The 21,462-nt window shown below is 36.8% G+C and overlaps 1 long non-coding RNA gene across 4 annotated transcripts in view; it reads left to right on the forward strand.

Moving 5' to 3' along the window:
- The first annotated feature begins 16,596 nt into the window (after positions 1 to 16,596).
- Positions 16,597 to 21,462, forward strand: part of LOC110744057 — a 100,535-nt gene continuing 95,669 nt past the window's right edge. For all 4 annotated transcript variants that reach the window (XR_004185980.1, XR_004185982.1, XR_004185983.1 and 1 more), the window contains exon 1: positions 16,597 to 17,064. This is a non-coding gene — a long non-coding RNA (uncharacterized LOC110744057). The remainder of the gene's footprint in view (positions 17,065 to 21,462) is intronic.

Below are 21,462 nucleotides of genomic sequence, written 5' to 3' on the forward strand. Positions count from 1 at the left end.
TCCACACTTAAGAAGAGAAGATTGCACATAGGCAGTCTTTTATATAAGGAAGTAGGGATCATTGGGAGTCTTTTTATAAGCTGTGTACCATGAGCTGTCCCCTGGTTTCTCAGTGATTCATTCCCTCCCACATGTAAATACATTCTGCCTTTTCCAAGTTCCCCAAAGTATCATCCATTATAGCATCAGCTCAGTGCCTGGACGCTCATCATCTAAATCAAATTCACGTGTAGATGAAAGTCATTTCGTGTGGTTCTTTAAGTACAGCTCCCCACATATGTTCTTTATAATCTTTAGACCTACGAAATTAAAGAGATGTGTTAACTGTTACCCACAAACCTAACATTCAGTGGAGGGACAGGCATATGTAAACCACTGTAGAGATTTCTTTTTAAAAGGAGGAAAAATGAGAGCCACAAAGAATCACATGGATTATACTTGTCTATGGAAAACATTCCTAGAAAAGGAAAACAATAGAATATTTACTTCATCCTAAGTTTTTAAATTTTGTGAAATTTTCAACACAGGAAAAATTTCATTATTTTTCTTCACTATGCCTAACACATACTTTCCAAAAACTCTTTCAAGTCACTAAAAACTACCATGTTTATTTATTGTTTTAGAGTACTTTGAGAACAAATTAATTACTAGAAGATATTCAAGAGATAATTATTCTAAGTTTATTTCTACCTAAGGCTGTAGGTATACCACAAAGTGATGGCATTCACGGCCGTGTGGATTGGCTGCTGGGAAGACGCCTGCTGCAGTGGGGAAGGCACAACCTGGACTGTGCACTCCGCGGAGCCCGCAGGAGCTGGGAATAGGTGGGAGCCCCACCCCCTTCCAAGTTGGCGGGGTGGAAGCCTCGCCCTTCTGGACACAGCTGCAGCTACCCAGCTGCTGTGAACCAAGGCATGTCTGCACTCTCCGAGTCTGGGGAAGTGCCCCCCGACCCCATGCCCCGTGCAGGCTCAGAAGTGTCTTCTTCCACTTCCTGGACTCTTACCAAGTCCTGGTGCATGCTCCAATTTCAGAGCAAAGTTGAGGCCGAGACCGGGTGCTGTCCCAGCCGGGTGTGCATGTGCTCGGGCTGTTGTTGACATGCCAGCCCCCTATCACCTTTGTGCCCTCTGGACTATGGGCACTGATGAACATGGAGGGGAGGCTGAGGGGAACTGAGGCCAGCTCGGTACAGGCCGGCAGGTGCCTGTTGGCATGAACAGCCTGGGAACCCTGGATGACATGATGGATGGTGGCAGGAGGCAGACAGGCTTCTAGGTGAAAAGGGGTGGGTCCCCAGTGAAGTCCCACCTTCAAGCCATGGACGGCCTGAACCCCACCTTCAAGCCATAAACGGCCAGAAGCATGCGGCCAGTCTGTCAGTTCTGGGTGGAGTCCGCAACTTACGGTGCTTTTTCTAGATCTGCCTCATGGCTGCCCATGGATCAATCAGAATGCACTTCTTCCGTTATGAAGCCTATAAAAACTCCGGACTCACCCAGACTCACAGAGAGACGTGGGAATGACCTGCTGTGGGAAGGATCTACCCAATTCAGGTCTCCTGGACGGCTCAGGATGACCTGCCTATTGAAAGGAGCTACCCACTTAGATCTCCTCTCCACTAAGAGCCAGACGCTCGTTGAGACGACCTGCTCCTGTGGAAAGGAGCTACCAGCTCTGGGTCTCCTGAGAGCTGTTCTGTCATTCAGTGAAGCTCCTCTCTGCCTTGCTCACCCTTCAGTTGTTCACATACCTCATTCTTCCTGGATGCAAGACAAGAACTTGGGACTTGTCTTGGCGGGACTGAAAAAGCTGTAACACAAGCAGGGCTGAAACCCCAACCCGGCTTCCCACGTTGCCGGTGACAAGAAGGATGGAAGAGCTGCAGCCCTTCAGGAAGCCGAGACCTAGGAGCTCACTGAGCTAGGGCTGTGACACCCTTTTTGGGGCTCTGCAGTTCCTGGCATCTCCAAGCTTCTGGGTACCACCATGTTTCCCTCCTCCACAGGTGTGCACAGTGGAAACCACCTGCGGTACATCTGGTCCAGCTACAGCCTCGCATGGAGCTGGCACCTGAGCCAGCACCTGTGCTGGTGCCTAGAGCTGCCTGCTCTGCCGCAGTAGCTACTGGCTATGCACAGTGGCCAGACCCCATGTTAACTCGCCCACATAACCCTTACCACTGCGCACCTGTCTCGCCCTTGGCAGGTGTGGGGTCCAGCATGGTAGTTCGAGCCGAGCGCAGCCTGCCAGGCGAGTAGGTGGAAGAAGCCCAGCATGCCTGAGCAACACCCGCTCGCCACAGAGGTTTCTGGCTGGCAAAGTGACACCTCAAGGATCCTGTGACAAAAACATTTCCTTAGAATTGTTAGACCTCTCAAATGACATGATATAATTTAGCATTTAATTGAATACATCGTTTGTTGTATTGTCATTGTTTCTTGATATATCTCCTGTCAAATTTTATGTTATTGATAATAGAGCATACATTTTTGCTATTTCTCCCCTCCCCCAAAACTCTGACAAAGTCCGTATGATTCAGTAATGAAAAAATATTAGGCACTCAACAACCATTTCCTCTGTTATTACTTGAGGCTGTTTATAATCAATTTGTAATGTGGTGAAAATGGCCCAGAAGGTTAAAAAATGTTGAAAACCTTGGTGAGGTCAAACCTCTGAGTGAAAGAAGAGGGAGTTTATCCTGGAACCTGATGAAAAGACCAGGAAAGAGAATGGAGTGTTTGCTGTCTCTGGGCCAAGCCTTAGCAGCCAGCTCTGTTGGAAAGCCTGAATCAGCAGCCTCATGGACCTAAATTAAACATTTTGCTAATATATAATTCTCTTCATTTTATCTAATTTTACTCGGGTATTAAGTAAATCAGATGTGGGCAAACCTTTTGCCAAATTAGTGAGTAGCTTTTGAATAACAAGAAAAATGATCATTTGCAATATTCATTGAATCTTGTTAACATGAATTATAGTGAATGAAGACCTGCAGCAAGATTTATTAAAAATTCAAACTTTTAACAATTGCAGCAAGGATTTGGCTATTGATACAGGAGAAGCAATACAAAAAGAACACTTTCAACTTTGCAAATTAACTTGGTTAATCACTGCACAAGGGAGCAGAAAAAAGATCCAAATGTTTTCTTCCACTTAATAAAAGATTTGCAAAATAATTGAGCCAGTACCTTGGAGCATTTTTTTTTTCTTTTTTTGGCATATGTAATTTCCACTTAAAAACCTAGCAATGTAGAAATGCTCACAATTTGAAAATTATTGATTTTTTTCAAAAAATTGGTGAGGGAACCAAGATTATTGTTATTGTTTTGAATGTCTGAGAAGAGATAAATCCAAGAGAGATAAATCCAGGTTGTATATGTGATACTTTTATTTTAATAGACTTTCTTTTTTAGAGCCATTTTGGGTTCACGGCAAACCTGAACAGAAAGTACATAGACATTAAGCAAAGGCATGCATGTATACATATGTATGTGTATACATGTGTGTTTGTGTGTGTGTGTGTGTATATATATATATGTATATGTATTTCTAAGGTCAAAAGTCAATTTTAGCCTTGCAGGTATGTGGGTATGTGGTCACTGTGGGGATTACAGGTTATTGTATTTCATATTGTGCTCAATTGCATTTGCAACTTCCCAGTCTGGTAAACAACTAATTCTCCCAACAGTGTTCGCAGTGAGTTGAAGCTGCTGCTCTTGCCTATTCAGCATCTCTTTTAATTTGTAAGCAGTTCTATAAATCTTTCTTGGCTTCTAGGGACATAAAGACTCCTATGATGAAGTGGCCCGCATGGTGGCTTAACAAGCTGAAGGCTAGCTTTTTCCTTCCATGCATCCTAGGGACTACTGTCTTATTCCTGGCAAAGTAGATCAGATTTTGAATTCCAGCCAGGGTAATTAGCACATTTTAGAATCTCAATACACAAAGCAGAATGGTCAGCATTAGCAAAGATGTCTTGAGAGTGTTTTCCGAGTGGTAGAAAAAAGGAATGTCCAGCTGCTACAAGTCTTTGGGACTCTAATGAAAGTGACCCACTACATGCATTTGCACCTTAGAAAGGTTGTGTATATCAACACATTAAACTGTGAGGCAGTGTCTTCATTACCTGTTTACAAATGCATTCTAAAAATTAGAAACAAAGCAAGACATGGGGGTGTCCCTAATATTCCCCAGAAAGCAAATTCTCACTGAGAAAGTTACACTCCCTAGAATAGAAATATCACAAAAATTAAGTTTAAATTTCTAATAAAAGCAATTTTCCTGGAAATCAATCAGTTTAACATATTCTGAAAATGCAAAATTGCAAACTATCCTAAAATAAGTTTAGTGGTGGAGCTAATATGGCTGGATTTTTGACATATTCATTATCGATTTGTTATAAATGTGGCATTGTCTAGGTTTTTTGCAGCAGTATTTTGGAAACTTGACAGCGGTGATGAAATATGTTGGAATTTTTTAGGGAGCTTCAAGACCTGTAAATAATATTCCAAGTTGTAAGTTTCATGTTAGAAGAAATTCTCTGGGAAGTAAAATCAAATATCTCACTGGATACACCATGCCTTTTTTCTTAGCCACTCAGGAGGCTGAGCAGAAGAAATGATTTGAACTCAGGACTTTTAAGCTATAGTACACGATGACTGTGCAAACCAAGTGAAGGGCCACTTCTCACTCTAGCCTGGACAACACAGCAAGACCCTGTCTCTTAAAAAAGAAATCATATGCTGTCTTCTACCAAGCTGTGCTTTGAGAGAGATAAATCCAAGTTGTATATGTGACACTTTTTATTTTAATAGACTTGCATTTTTAGAACCATTTTGGGTTCACAGCAAAATTGAACCGAAAGTACATAGACATCCCATACATTCCCTGTTCCCACATGTAGGTAGCCTTCCCAGTACCAACATCTCGCACCAGAGTGATACATTTGTACAACTGACGAACCTACATTGATGCATCATTATCATCCAAAGTCCATAGTTTATGGTGGGATTCTCACTTGATGTTGTTCAGTATGGGCTTTGATAAGTATATAACAAGTACCTACATTATGGCATCATGTAAAGTAGCTTCACTGCCCTCAAAATCCTCTGTGCTCTTTTTGTTCATCCCTCCCTTCCTCCAACCACTGGCATCCACTGATCATTTTACTCTCTCTAGATTTTTTATTTTCAAGAATGTCGTATATTTGGAATCACAGAGCATGCTGCTTTTCCAGATTGATTTCTTTCACTTAGTTATATGCATATAAGTTTCATGCCTTTTCATGGATTCATAGTATTTTTTAGCACTGAATAATATTTCACAATATGAAACAACATTTTTATATTGATTTTATTAAATATGGCAATATGTAACATAATATACCACATATTATGAATATTATACATGTTTAAGTGTGTACACTGTATGTATGTAGGTATCTGTGTATGTATATGTGTGTGTCTATGTGTGTTTATGTGTGTGCCACGACTTTAAGTCATAGCGTTCTTGAATATTTAGCCATACAAAATAAGACAGAAGATTAATTTTTTTTTTTCTGTCAATAAAAAGTACCTGGTTAAGTGCACATTGAAGAGAGAGAAACCTGTAATTCTATGGTATATTTGGCAATAGGTAACATACAAAGGGAGTTTCTAACAAAGCAATCTCATGATGGCTGTCTGTCATAAGTTATAAATGATTTTCTTCACACATTGGCATTTCGCATAGCTTATTCTCTTTCAAGAAAGTGCTTGATAGATGCTCCAAATTATTATTTTGGATGAGGAGAAACAGGACAAATCCTCTTGGTATATTTTTTGTTATTACTATCAATTTCTCATTAACCTCTTGGCTAAGTAGTGGGAGTTACTGATCCATGTAGTCAAGATTAGAAAAATGTCAGTCTATCAAATTAAAAATACACATAAAAATTAATTTGCAATGAAGGTTAGAGGAAGTCACACATTTTTAAATTCTTCGGACTCCTTGAAATGGTGATTTTCCCCCATTTTTCTCTTTTATAAGCAGTCAGAAGACTAAAATCACACATTAAGATTAAGGCAAAATAATTATTCAGCCATTCTTTTAAGTATGACTCTAAATGAAAATTAAATGCTTATTATGAGACCATACAAAGAATTATTGAAGGATAAAGGTAATAAACTCTAGGACTGGTTTATTTCTCTAGCTTAAATTCTACTGACTGCTTTTCATTAAAATAGACAGGGATGGTGCATTTCTGTGTGCATATGTGTGTATTATTTGGGATATTTGAGTTACTTCTAATATTCATTTTGTTAAGCGATACTCTCAGAAACATACAGCTAAACTTTAAAAAAATTTTAATTATCTCCATGGAATTATTATATTAAAAAAGCGATTTCTATAAACTTGATAGATACTTCAGAATACCATCTAGAAACATTATACCAATTTATACCAATTTTTACCAATACTCCAGCTGTGTATGAAAATGCCCAATAGTTCTATCATAGCTATACGGATAGTTAAGACACTTAAAAACTGATCTAGCTAGTTGGTAATACGGATGCATATAAAGAACTTCTCCAATTTCTCAACAAAGTCAGTGTCATTGGATAATCTGGAATTGACAAATATGGGTTTGATATAATCTTTAAGTTCTTGTGTGTGTGTGTGTTAAAGGTGGCTGATTTTCAGTTTTAATTCATCTTGCATTCTATTTAATACCCTATGTATTTTGTTTGCTTTATTCTGTTTCTTGTGACTTTCTTTCTATTTCAATACCTTATATTGATGATTCTTTAAATATTAAAATATTAATTTTTATTTGTATAAAAATTGTTTTTAAATTTTTTTTTTGTTTTTTATTGGTGATTCTCTAAATGTTAAAATATTAATTATTGTTTTATGCTTCCTTTCAGAAACACTGCTTGCTCCTGCTAGGTCAGAAACAGAGAACTGGTAATATTACATGCCCAAACCATATTCACCTCTGAGTGAAATTGGTTCTTAGCCTCCATTTTCGTAAGAAGACTGTATTTGATTTTGTCAAGTCCACAGTAGAGGCTCAGCAGGTTAGGCCAGGATACTGGGCTGATTACAGTCAGATGTATCATGTTATATGTTTGTTCTTTGGACACATCAGAATAAAGAGATTGGGCATGAATATTTGAATGATAGCTAGAAAAATAACAAGGCATTTTATGGGGTATACATTTATTAAAACAACATGTATGTGGAGGAAAATGTGGTAGTAATTTCACCACTACTGACAAATGCTGAAAGTGACGAATATGGTAAAGGAAAAGAAAAATTAAATCAATGATTGGGAATAAAAATAGCGTATGTGTAGGCATTTAGAGACCCCAATGAACTCATGTACATTGTCACTGTTGTTTTAATAACCCTTATTTTTTAATAGAATATATCATTATTTGGTCAATATACACCTGGGATGTTTTACACATCATTTCTTCTTTGACTATTATCTTACCTGTATTCTAGATACCTAATCTCTTCCTGTTTTCTCATAGGTTACTATTGTCTAATATTTGTATGCTCCAAAAATTCATATTTTGAAATCCTAATCTCCAGTGTAATGATTTCAGGGGACAGGGTCTTTGGGGTGTAATTATGTCATGAGGGAGGAGCCCTCGTGAGTAGGATGAATGCCTTTATTAAAGGGACCCCAGTGAGATGCCTTGCCCCTTCCATCATGTGAGAACACAGCAAGTAGGCACCATCTATGAGAAAGCTGTCCCTCACCCAATGTTCTAGAGTCTTGTTCTTGGATGTCCCAGTCTCAAAACTATGAGAAATACATTTATGATCTTTATAAGTTACCCAGTTTATGGTATTTCATTATAGCAGACAAAGATACAGATTTTTACACTGAAATATACATTCTCTCTCTTTAATCTTAACTTGTCCATTCTCTAATCTCTCTTCTGCAATCATTCAAACATAACGTGCAAATTTCTACCATCTAAAAAAATAGGAGGCTGGAAGAGGTGGCTCACGCCTATAATCCCAGCACTTTGGGAGGTCAAGGCAGGAGGATCACTTTAGCCCACAAGTTTTGAGACCAGCCTGGGCAATATAGCAATACCTCATCTCTACAAAAATTTAAAAAATAGCCAGGCATAATGGCACATGCCTGTAGTCCCAGCTACTTGGGAGACAGAGGCAGGGGTATGGTTTGAGCCCAAGAATTTGAGTCTGAAGTCAGCCATAATCACGCCACTGCGCTCTAGGCTGAGTAGAGCAAGACCTTGTTAAAAAAAAATAAATAAATAAAAAAGAAAGAAAAGAAACAAATATATCTGAGAAGTTTCACAAAATTCCTGATGACTGATGATATGCATTATCATTAACATTTCGTCAACGAAGTCAACAAGACTCAGAGATGGTAGATGCACAAAGTCACAAGTGGCACCATTGCCATTGAAACACTAGGCATGCAGAGACCATGTTCTTTCCAGTAGGTAACATGGTACATTGTCTCTCTTAAATGCAGTACTGTCCTACTGATCATATAAAACATAAGATTCCGAGGTGCTTGTTTTTCTAAGATAGTCCTGAAATTTGCCGAATATATTTACCTTTTCTTAAAGAGACTGTGCCAGTATGGCACTACCTGGTTCAATGAGCCATATTTTTCTGTAGTTCAGTGGAGAATTAAGCCAGCTGCAAATACATTGTGCTTGATTTTTGTGAATTAGCATGAAGACTAAAATTCCTAGAAAATTGATGGTTGGTAGAATTTACATAATTTTGGTCATATTAAGAACTTCCAGTTATTGAAATATAATTTGCCCCTTTTTGCTATAATATCATGCTTTTTTTGTGAAATGAAGATAACAGCTGAGGCCTAATTTATTTAAATTCTATTATACAGTCAGTGAGCAATATGATAAGTATCTCTTCCATAAAAAAGATCTTTTAAGCATGAGTCATCTATGCTAATGTAACTTATTAATGTATTCAATTTTTATAGACCACTCAAAATTTCTTCACACTTTTTTTTTCATAATAAATTAACTGTAGATTTTTTAGTCATTTGGATACATGCATTATTTCATTTTAGGCTCTAGTATATTCCTGTACACGTAACATACAGACACTTCCAATTATGCATTCCTGACTTTCTGAAATCTCATCAAAATTCGCTTCTGTACCTGCGATATTATCAACATCAAGGGGGTATAAATTATCTATATACACCCTCATTCTTACTATTTTTTCTCCAATTTTGGTGGAAACATTGTTTCTTCCACATAAACAAAACACTTCTACCAGTATTCTGCATCTCAACCCTTCCTCTATCTCAGGGACTTGGATCCATCGTTTTCTCTGACAACTGAATCTTTAAACTCTACCTGTCTATTTTTGTTTCTCTTCAATACACAGCCTGTTTCCTCATTTGAAGTAACACATGCACCAAGTCTACTCTTATAGAAAATTTCAATTATACAATACAGTATTATTAACTATAGCCCCCATGCTGTACATTAAATCTCCAGAACTCATTCATTCAGCATAACTGAAACTATGTGCCCTTTGACCAACAGCTCCTCATGTTCCCATGCCCTAGTTTCTGGAAGCCACCATTTTACTCTCTGATTCTGAGTTCAACATTTTTAGATTTCACATAAAACTTACATCATGCAGTGTTTGTCTTTCTGTGTCTGACTTATTTCACTTAATGTATACTTTTTAATTTATCAGCTATACTTTGTTAAAGTGCAAATAATTTAAAAATAAAGTAACAAATACACAAAAATCTCTATGTCCACTTTATATCTCTTTCTAGATATTACCCTATTTCTAGGCTTTTTTTTTCATTGTCACTTTCCCTATTTCCTTCTATATTCCTCCCCTATCTTTTTCTATGCATAATGGTCTAACTTCTTAAAATGTCATGCACAATTTACAATCTCTTCCTCTATTGTTTGTATTTTCTGTCTACTTCCATTACCCATCTTCCACCTATAACACTCCATTGAAAACATGCTCCATAGATTCACCAATGACAATTTAGTTACTAAATATTTCATATTGCTTAATCATTTTATTATTAAAAATATCTCTCTTTCTTTCCTTTGCTCCACATTCTCTTCCTTTCCCATTCCTGGTGTTTTCCTTTTGTGTCCCATATTGGCTCCCTTACTTCTGCCTGCTTTTTCATTCACACTTCCCAAAGTCCTTTCCTTGGCCCTCTTCCTACTCCTCACAGTCTCACTGAGGAATTTCTATGTGTTTCATAGTTTCAACTACCACCTATGGGCTGTTAGCTACCAAATGGATTTCCAGGCCAAATATTCCTTCTGAATTGCAGACCCATAGACTTATCCCAATATTTCTATTGGACACATTGATATATACATGTATTATGTTACATTTTTCTTTTCTTTTTCTTTTTTCTTTTTCTTTTCTTTTCTTCCTCCCCTCCCCTCACTTCCCCTTCCCTCCCCTCCCCTCCCCTTCACTTCCCTTCCCTTCTCTTCCCTTTTTCTTTTTTGAGACAGAGTCTCACTCTGTTGCCCAGGCTGGAGTTCAGTGGTACAATCTTGGCTCACTGCAACTTCCGCCTCCCCCTGGAAGGGAGGAGATTCAAGAGATTTTTCTGCCTCAGTCTCTGGAGTAGCTGGAATTACAGGTGCATGCTATCACGCCAGGCTAATTTTTGTATTTTTTAGTAGAGACAGGGTTTCACCATGTTGGTCAGGCTGGTCTTGAACTCCTGACCTCAGGTGATCCACTCACCTCTGTTTCGCAACGTGCTGGGGTTACAGGTGTTAAGCCACCCCACTTGGCCCAAATGTTTTATATATATATATATATATATATATATATATATACACACACACACACACACACACACACACACACACACACACATACCTCCTTTATATCTCCCACCAAATCTTTCTATTCTTTCTATGTTTCTATCTCTATAAATAAAATTAAAATCCATCCAGTAGCAAGAACGTGAATTTGTAAATCATCCTTGCCACTTCTTTTTCCCTTACCAGGTTGACTATCAAATTTAATTAGATCGAATTCCTTAGTTTCACCTGAATCTGGCTCTTGTTTCCATTCCCACTGTTAATTTCTTAAAGATTACATCATTTAATTTATTTTCTTATTTTTATTTTTTGGCATCGAAAGACTCCTAAATAGCATCTGTATTTCTAAATTTTGTGCCACATCCTCTCCCCTCAATCCATTATTTATATTGCTTTCAGTATGATCTTTTATCAAAGTAATTTTAGTGGATCATGTCAGTCTTCTACTTAAAACCTTTTAATACACCCCCCACCCCCAACCCCTTGGACAGCTAACATTTAGGAAATAGTTTACCTTTCTCAATGTGACTTTTTAATGACACACTTCAGCTTATCTCTGACCTGAATTCTCATCTCATCTCCCCCATAGTGTATTTTCAAGTCATTTTAAGGACTTGCATTTCTTCCATGTACCATTTTACTCTCTTTTTTTTTTTATTTTTTTATTTTTTTATTTTTTGAGACGGAGTCTCGCTCTGTCGCCCAGGCTGGAGTGCAGTGGCGCGATCTCGGCTCACTGCAAGCTCCGCCTCCCGGGTTCACGCCATTCTCCTGCCTCAGCCTCCCGAGTAGCTGGGACTACAGGCGCCCACAACCGCGCCCGGCTAATTTTTTGTATTTTTAGTAGAGACGGGGTTTCACCGTGGTCTCAATCTCCTGACCTTGTGATCCGCCCGCCTCGGCCTCCCAAAGTGCTGGGATTACAGGCGTGAGCCACCGCGCCCGGCCACCATTTTACTCTCTTATCACAGTGCCTTTGCAAATGTTACCCTCTCTGGTTTTATCAGCATCCTAAACTAAATTTTACCTGGCTAAATATATGTGTTCTTAGAAGAAGTCACTCAGGTATTGTATCTTCTAATAAGTATTGTGTGAGCCTTAAGTGTAGCTTTAGTTCTTCTCCTCCACACATGTTGTCATTCTTTCATTATTATTGGATATGCCTCTAATACGTATATTACTAGGTAAAATAATACTTAGTAATGACATATTTTCCTGTCTGTTTCCTCCATAAGAATGGAAGTCACTTGAAGTAGAAACCAGTCTTATTTATGTCTTAGCTATACTTCTTGTCACAGTTAATGCTATTAATAATAATAAATAGCAATGAAAAACCGATATTTATAAAATTTTACTTGCAAAGCTGACTTTACTTACATACACGAATCCATTTTATCCTCACAACAACATTATAAGATAGATATTATTGTTATTCCAGTTAGAAGATGAGAAAACTGAGGTCAGAGATGTGAAGTAATGGATACAGAGCTAAAAAATGTCAGAGCTGGTATTTCAAAAAAGGTAATAGGGTGTAAATGATAGGCTTTTGACTACTATACTCTACTAGTTCTCTAAATACAGAAAGACATTTTTAATAACAGAAGTGTGATATAATTGACCAACACAGGGAATGCATTAGATTTGGAAATAAATTATAAACTGGCTTTAGGACATATTGCTATTAAAAGAAATAGTAATGATACTGCTAAAACACAGCTACCACTTTGGACAAGTTACTTAACCTCTACAAGCCTTAGTTTTATCATCTGTACATTGAGAATAATGTACCAATTACGTTGGGTTGTCACACACATTTAAATAATGAATTAAAGGGCTTAGACAGACATAAATTATGACTTTAATAAATTTTAACTCCTTCATTATATCTTCACTGTCATTACTTATATTAGACAATATCCAGAGAATTACTAAAAGCTATTTCTAAGATCCTAGATTTGCTAATTCTAAACTGAATGCTACCTGACTGACTGACACAAAGGCAAGCAAGCTTGACAAAATTTTATTATTAAGTGGACACAATTTATAAAGATAAAGTCTTCAAAACATTCTAATGTCTTAATTAAATTCATGGATACCCTATTTGGGGTACCTTTTGTTGCTGTATCAATCTTTTTTTGGTACAAACAACAGCAGATTTTGCATAACTTTGGTTAAAAAGTAAATAAATTAGAAGGATACTTAATTACATTATAGAATGGAGTTCTAAATGACTAAGTCAGATGTAGGACAAATCACATGAGAAGTTTATAAACAATTGTTTGAGAAGTAAAACAAGTATGGAGGCTAAAGAATGCCCCCATAAATGTTTCTTTTGAAAGATCTGGATTTGTTAGCCTCTTTCTCTGGCCTCTCAGCTTCCTCGGATTTTGGGTATGTTTGCATAGACCTTCCCCCAGTGAATACAAGTAAAATCTTGTTTACCAGAGAAATGAGACATTCAGTTGCTTTCATGTTCTTATCCCTGAAGATACCTGTATATTCTCCCAACTGTTGGCACTTTGCTTGAAAAGAGAAGTGGCTTTGACTTAGAAATTACATGGATTCATAGTCAACGTTTAGTAATCTGGCAGAATGGAGTACGTTTGGTGAAATAATTTGGGGTAAGTCGTTTCTGGATAGATTACTCTGAATAGACCAAGATCTGAATATTATTATTTTCATGTAAAAATTGCCGCTGTTGATAATAGTCTTAAATACAGAGGATGACTTACCATTAATTTCGGTTATGGTTCTTCCTCTAAGGGCCTATTGCTTGATTAATGCATATACCATCAAAATGGTCATGGGGCAGGAATATAGACTATGGTAGACTTAACAAAATGGCATGTTACTCCACACAGATGACCTGAGTTATCTTTCTGAATTCTTAATTTACTAAGAATAGTCCCCAAATTAGCATTACAGCTCAAATTAACCACTGTAGAATATTCTAGAAAATTGATTACATGGGATCCTTTGCATCATAGGTGAGAGGCAGTAATTTGTTCTAAATGAAATAGACATTTATTCTGCATCTAGATTTGCCTTTCTCTCCCTCATGTTATTTGTCAATGCTACCATCTACGGGCATATCGAAGGTTTTATATGATGAACTCCTCAAGATCATCTTAGTACAAGGAATGTGCTACAAAGTAAAATAAGTAATCAGTGATTTTATTGCCTGTAGAAGTCCTCTTCCTGACTCAGGTTGTGAGCAAGTTAAAAAACATGTAAGCTAAAGCAACACTTAATTACCATTAGAGGTCAAATTGAAGATATAACTTTAGGCTGACTAAACAAATGAGCTTGCTAATACTGAATTCTACCCAGTCCGGGACACAAAAAATTAGAGCAGGGGGAATGATCTGTCCACATATGATATAAGGCATGGAAGAGCAAAAGAGAACTGTGATTTCTATAGGTACACTGACTCTCCAGAAACACAGACAGATTTTGGCTGCACATACACGGATATTACTCAAAATTTACAAAACTTGCCAAAGGCAGTGAAGAGAATCCTAGAGTTGCATTAATTGATGACTCTTCATAGGAAGAAACATCAGAAGTGCAGAATAATATTTTTTACTACCATTTGCTACTAATATATGAAACTTCATCTTCCATATCAAAGCTATGTTGATCAAAATTTAATAGACTGTTCTAATCACTGTAGAGAGAAGAAGTTATTCAGAGGGCTAGTTTGGAGCAGGGAGAAAAGTAATCTAGAGATGAGGTGATGATAGCTTTGAGTAAGCTAGTGTAAGCAGAGAGACAGAGAAAAAATCATTCCATTTGGGATATATTTTAGAAATAGGATCAACAGACTAGTGATGTGGAAGAAAGATACCAAGAAGGATTTCCAATGTACTAGTACTAGGAGGATGAAAGTGACTTTTATTAATAAAATCTCAGGAGAGCACATTTGTGGTAGAATATTAAGAATTTGCCTTTGTTCATTATAATTTTAAGATATCTAAGACAACTTCAAGAAGAATCACATTCTGAAACTCAGAAAAGAAATCATATGAGGGGTCATAGTTCATGGAAATATGCATTATGGAAAAACTATGAGTGAAGTTCCAGTTTTTTTGCATCACAATTAACTTACAATAACTTGTCATAACATGTCTGAATAAAATCTAGTTTAAGGCACTCAAAAGAATAAGATATTCGTTTTAAAGGAGCCCTTTAGAACAACATGAATTCTGCTAAAATTGAAGCAAGACAAACATGAAATTTGTAGTAAAGCTTCGGTAGAAGAATGGTGAAATCACTGATGCTTTATGATAAGCTTATGGAGAAAATGCCCTAAAGAAACCTAAAACAATACAAGTGGATAACTCATTTTAAGAAAGAACTAGACAATATTGAAGATGAAGCCCACAGCAGCAGGCCATTCACATCAATTTACAAGGAAAAAAATTCATCTTTTTCATGACCTCACTGAAGAGGAATGATGATTAATAGCACAAACAATAACCAACACCACAGACATCTCAGCTTGTTCAGCCTACACTGTTCTGGCTGAAAAAATAAAGTCAGGCAAACTTTCCACTTAATGGGTGCCAAAATCATTACACCCAGATTGGCTGCATACAAGAGCAGGGCTTTCAATGGAAATTTGAAGCAAGGGGGATCAAGATCCTGAACCATTTCTCCAAAAATTTGTAACAGAAGATGAAACATGGATTTGCCAGGACAATCTTGAAGACAAAGCACAATCAAAGCAATGGCTATCAAGAGGTGGAAGTGGTCTAGTCAAAGCAAAAGCAAAGGTCATGTCAACAGTTTTTGGGGGGATGTTCATGGCATTTTGCTTTTTGTGTTTCTGGAGGACAAAAGAAAGATAACATCTACTGATTGTGAGAGTGTTTTGAGAAAGTTAACTAGCGCTTCAAAAGAAAAGTGCCTGGAAAAGCTTTACCAGAGAGTCTTTCTTTACCACAACAATGCTCATGCTCATTTCTCTCATCAAACAAGGACAATTTTGTAATATTTTGATGGGAAATCACCAAACATCCACCTTACAGTCCTGGTTTGGCCCCCACTGACTTCTTTTTGTTTCCTAATCTTAAAAAATCTTTAAAGAGCACTCATTTTTCTATATTCAATAATATGAAAGATTGCATTGACATGGTTAAATTCTCAGGAACCTTGGGTTTTTAGGGATGAACCGAATGGCTTGTATCATCACTTAGAAGTCTTAAGCCTGATGGAGCTTATGTTGAGAAAATTTATATTTCTTATTTACATTTTTTAATTCTATTTGCCAAGTACTTCTTGAAGTCTCCTCAAATATTTGGGAGATGTGAGGACTGATATAGTTCTTAAATCTTGGAAATAGAATGGCTCCTTAAGGCAGAACATACTGAGTGAGAACAGAATTGGTCCTGGCACTGGTTCATGAGAACTTCTTCATTTATAATTTATGTTCTTGACATAATATTTATTTATTTCCATTTTATATTTATTTTGTGAGGGTTTTTTTTCTATTTTTGTTTTTGAGACAAGGTCTCACTCTATCACTAGCTTGGAGTACAGTGTTGTGATCATGGCTCACTGCAGCCTCAAATTCCTGGGCTCAAGCAATCCTCCCACTTTGGCCTCAGAAATAGCTGGGACCACAGGCATGTGCCAGCATGACCAGCTAATTTTTAAATTTTTCTGTAGAGGCAAGGTCTCACTATGTTTCCCAGGTTGGTACTGAACTCTTGAGTTCAAGTAATTCTCCCAACTCAGCCTCCCAAAGTGCTGGGATTATAAGTGTGAGCCACTGTACTTGTCCTATTTTGGTTTTAATATCAATTTATTTGAGACAAAAAATAAAAGCTCTTATTTGAAAAATGTCAAAAATTTATTTGGCCAATAAGTATATTAGACTAAAACCCTTCAGGTCATCCACTGGCCCTTTCCTTTCTCTCACACACCATATTCAATCCATCATTCAATTCTGCCAAGTCTCCTGTCATCCTCATTTCAACATCTTCACTGTTACCCTTGTCCAAACTACTATGACCTTTTCTCCAAGTAGAAGTCAGAGAGTCTTTTAGAATAGAAGTAAAATCAAGTTACTATTTTACTCAAAGTTCTAGAATGATCCCATCCCACTTAGATAAAATCTAGATTCTTTTGGAAGCCTGAAAATCGGTGCCACTCTTCCTGATTATGGCTCTGATTTCATCACCTGTGACTTCTTCATGCCTCGCTGCATTTCAGGCACACTGGCTTTGTAAGTATTTCTCTAAGTCTGTTGCTGCCTCTAGGCATTTATACTTGCAGTTCCTTCTGTCCCTAAAGCTCATCCCTCACATATGCCCAAGGCTTACTCTTCATTCCTGTTTCCGCTCAAATAACTTCTTAGAGACCTTTTCCATCCACCATATCTATAACAGTGCTTGTTCTTCTCTCTCTACTATGTATACGTTTACCAGGTTTTTATGTTTTCTGTATTTCTTATTAACTGGTTCCATATTTACATGTTTATCACCTCTTTCTCTCTTAGGAATATAAGCTTTGTAACATTAAGATTCTGTCTGTTTTGATCACTCTTACTTTCAGTGCTAGTATGTGTCTAACACACAGTAGGCATTCAAATATTTGTGCAGAAAAATACTATACGTATGTAAATGAATATATAGACTTTAAATTAAAGTCACTTATCTACTCAGTTAATAAATATTTATTCATCATTTACCTACAGTGTTTTCAACATGAGTTATAAAACAGAAGATTTTCAGCTTTCTTAAATCCAATGTGGGAAAAACAACTCAAAACATTCTTATTGACAAATAATTTAGTGATTTCACTAAATACTTCTCTCTAGTATTTCAGATGCTTGTCAAATCAACTGAGACAGGTTTATTTTTAATTGTTAAGAGATGAACTTCTGGGAATATGTGTTCTATTTTTCACAGATGTGTCTACATGTAGTTAAACTTACAATATTTACTATCTGTATTGGCCTGCACTTTCCTTTTGCATTAACAAGAATTTCTCCTTGGGAGGGTTTTGCTCCATTGGATAATTCAGATGTTCATTAAAATACAGTGAGATTTCGCTGAATCCATTGAACACTACTTATGTTTTAATGAGCATTAATGAGCTTTGTGATTGTCCTGTGGAGCAAAACTCATATCTCATTAGGTGGATTCCCAAAATGCCTAAAGGTGAGCAGACACAGCTTTAGATATATAAGGTAATTTCATACTTAATTAGTTCCTTACTTGCCACACCACAGATACACATTCAGAACTATGGTTTGAAATGGCAAACTTGTTGTTTGCTGTGACAAGTCAATGAAATGGTAGAATTCATGGAGAGCCTTTGTGAGTATTTTAAGGCCAATCTCTATTATGTTAATAAATTGGAATGTTATGATTCAATTCTCAGAAAATACACTATGAGGAAAAAATGTTAAATGATTCTAAACTTGACTTGACATTGCTTGGTATTTTATACAGAATATGGCATTGGGAAATACTTACATTTATATGTTCAGATGTATGTGGCAAGGAATTTACATATAGTATTTTTCCTTCTAATAAAAACTCTGAAAGTTGGATCTGTTATTTTCACTTTGTGAATAGGAAAACTGACATATGAAGTGTTTAAGTTACTTGCTGTATTAGTTTGCTAGGGCTATAAAAAAATACCATAGACTGTATCTCTTAAACAACAGAAATTTATTTTCTCAGTTCTAGAGTCTGGAAGTCCAAAATCAAGGTGACAGTAGGTTTGGTTGCTTTTGAGGTCCCTCTTCTTAGACTGTAGGTGGCCGCCTTTTCTCTGTCCTCCTATGACCTTCTCTCAATGAGTGAACATCCTTGCTATTTCTTCTTCTCCTTCTCCTTCTTCTATAAGCTCTTGCTCTGTCTCCCAGGCTAGAATGCAGCAGCCTTTACCTCCCGGGCTCAAACAATCCTCCCACCTCAGCTTCCCAAGTAGCTGAGAATACAGGCACATGCCACTATGTCTGGCTAATTTATTATTTTTGTAGAGATGAAGTCTCTCCATGTTGTCTAGGCTGGTCTCAAACTCCTGAGCTCAAGCAATCTTCCTCCCTCAGCCTCCTAATGTGTTGGGATTACAGGCATGAGCCACAGCACCTGACTTCTTCTTAGAAAGACACAAGTCCTATTGGATTAGGGTTATATTCTGTGACCTCATTTACCTTAAGTAACTCTTTGAAGGCCCTATCTCCAAATACAGTCACCCTCTGTAACACTAGCAGCTAAGGCTTCAACATACAAATTTTGAGGGAATGCAATTCAGTCTATAACATTTGTCAAATTTGTACTGGTAGTACATGGCAGATGTTGATTTGAATTCATCTCTCTGACTTCAAGGTCCAGGTTCCTTTCTACATATTCTGTAGCATAAATTTGCATAGGATTTAGAGTAATGGATGTTATGCTATAAAAGACTGATATTCATATGCTCGAGGTGTCAAAAAGTAGTTCATTGTGTCATTACCACAAATAAAAACAATTTTGCTTTATCCAATGGTTTTTAAGTTTTTCATTTACTTTCAATTTTTTGCTGTGTGTTATATTTTTAAAAACTTCAAACCAGAGCACACTGATAAATCCAAGTTGTTATACATAGATTATTTTTACTAAAGAAGATTAATCTTTAGTAAATTATTGAAGATCGTTGTTTTAGATTGGGTTATGTAATATGACTCCCAACACACATTTTCAAAGCTGATACTGTAGTTGCTATTATCTCTTGGAACGAATAAGAAGTAGAAAGTAGGAGTAAATCCTTTTATTTCAATGTTTATTGTAGCATGGCTGATAATATGGCAAACAGATTTTTGTAGAATTGTGCTACTCTCTTAGGGTAGGCTAATGGTGCATCTGATCTGATAAAGTAGAAAGATAGCCTCTTTCACTTTGACCTGTAGATTCTGACTGCATAGAGCCTGGATGTCATATTGTTGCACACACATGTGCTCTCACCTACTCACCAAATTAATAGTGAACATCAGTGAAATGTTTGGCAGAATTCAGGGAGTTTTGAGTTTGAATAACAACTTTCCAATCAAATATGAGGTTATGCCTATGGAGTTTATCTGAAAATTGAAAATGCCTTTTATGTTTTACTGTGGCATAATAATTAAGATGGACGTTTGGACTCAGAAAACTGTGGGTTTGAATACCTGTTCTGATGCTTACCACACTGTTTCCAGCTCAGCTACATAGCCTCCCTAAGCACTGGTCAATTCATATGAATAATGAGGAAAATATCTATTTGCCTAATAGGATATGACAATTAAATCATGGCTGGGCGTGGTGGCTCACACCTGTAATCCCATCACTTTGTGAGACCGAAGTGGGCAGATTAGGAGGTCAAGAGATCAAGACCAGCCTGGCCAACATGGTGAAACCCTGTTTCTACTAAAAATACAAAAATTAGCTGGGCATGATGGTAGGCACCTGCAGTCTCAGTTACTTGGGAGGCTGAGGCAGGAGAATCGCTTGAACCCGGGAGGCAGAGGTTGCAGTTAGCTGAGATTGTGCCACTGCACTCCAGCCTGGGTGACGGAGGGAGACACCATCTAAAAAAAAAAAAAAAAAAATTCATATAGTGTTTTTATGTCACCCAATGTGGTTTAAACATATTAAATGCCTGGCTTACTCAACGATAAAATAACTTAACCTTTATGACTATTTACAATTTAATTGTATAGTTATTTATTTAAAGTTTGTCTTTCCTTTTGGTGTAAGTTCCACAGAATTGTAGAATATGTTGTATTTTAAAATCTTTGTATAACTAATTCTGGATACATTGACATACAGAAGCCCCAGTAGATATCTATTGAACAAATGAATAAATTAGTAAATTGAGTTTTATGATTTTAATGCTATGTTCAGTTATCTTTGTAAAATTGCAAATCAAATGACTTAGAAAAGAAACAAAAAGAAACTGGATGCATATTGAATACTGTAATCAGTACCACACTATTCATTATATAAGCTACAAATTTTGCTTCTCTTTAGGGCAGTCCCTGTTCATTGCTGTGTTCCCCGTTGCATCTGCCATAGAGTAGGTGACATAAAACTTGGTTGAAGTAAGCCATTGGAACTGATTATGCAATTTTTGTACTAAACAAAAAAGATATTTCTAAAATGGATAAGCTAAAACATATAATATTTTGTTCAATTTATAGGTTCTTTTTGTACATGTTGATAGCTACATCTTTGTTATTTTTATAGGAAATATCTCAGAGATAGCTTGGCTGAAGTAATAGAGAAAAAATTTCCTATGAAGTAGAGAGAGAGAAAAGTGGGGTATTTTGTCAGTTGGTAGCATACATTTAGTGTTTTGTTGTATGAGTTTTCAAATTTCAAATTCCCAGAATTTAGAAACTTATTTACAATAACCTGTTTTTCATCTTCAAGTAGATTTGTAAAAATGATGTAACAACAGCAACAACAAAAAATAAACAGTCCAGTTTGTTGTATTCCTCAATCATCACCAGTATTTTATGCCCCCAAAGAAAATGGGAAAATTTCTTTTTCCATTACTAGATGCATATCCAGTGTCCACCACGACTAGGAAAAAAGACAACTGGTTATATATGTATATGTATTTGATGAATTGAAACAGATTATTGTGGTGTGGG

The sequence above is a fragment of the Papio anubis genome, chromosome 1 (genome assembly GCF_008728515.1).
Source record: "Papio anubis isolate 15944 chromosome 1, Panubis1.0, whole genome shotgun sequence".
Classification (NCBI taxonomy): Eukaryota; Metazoa; Chordata; class Mammalia; order Primates; family Cercopithecidae; genus Papio; species Papio anubis.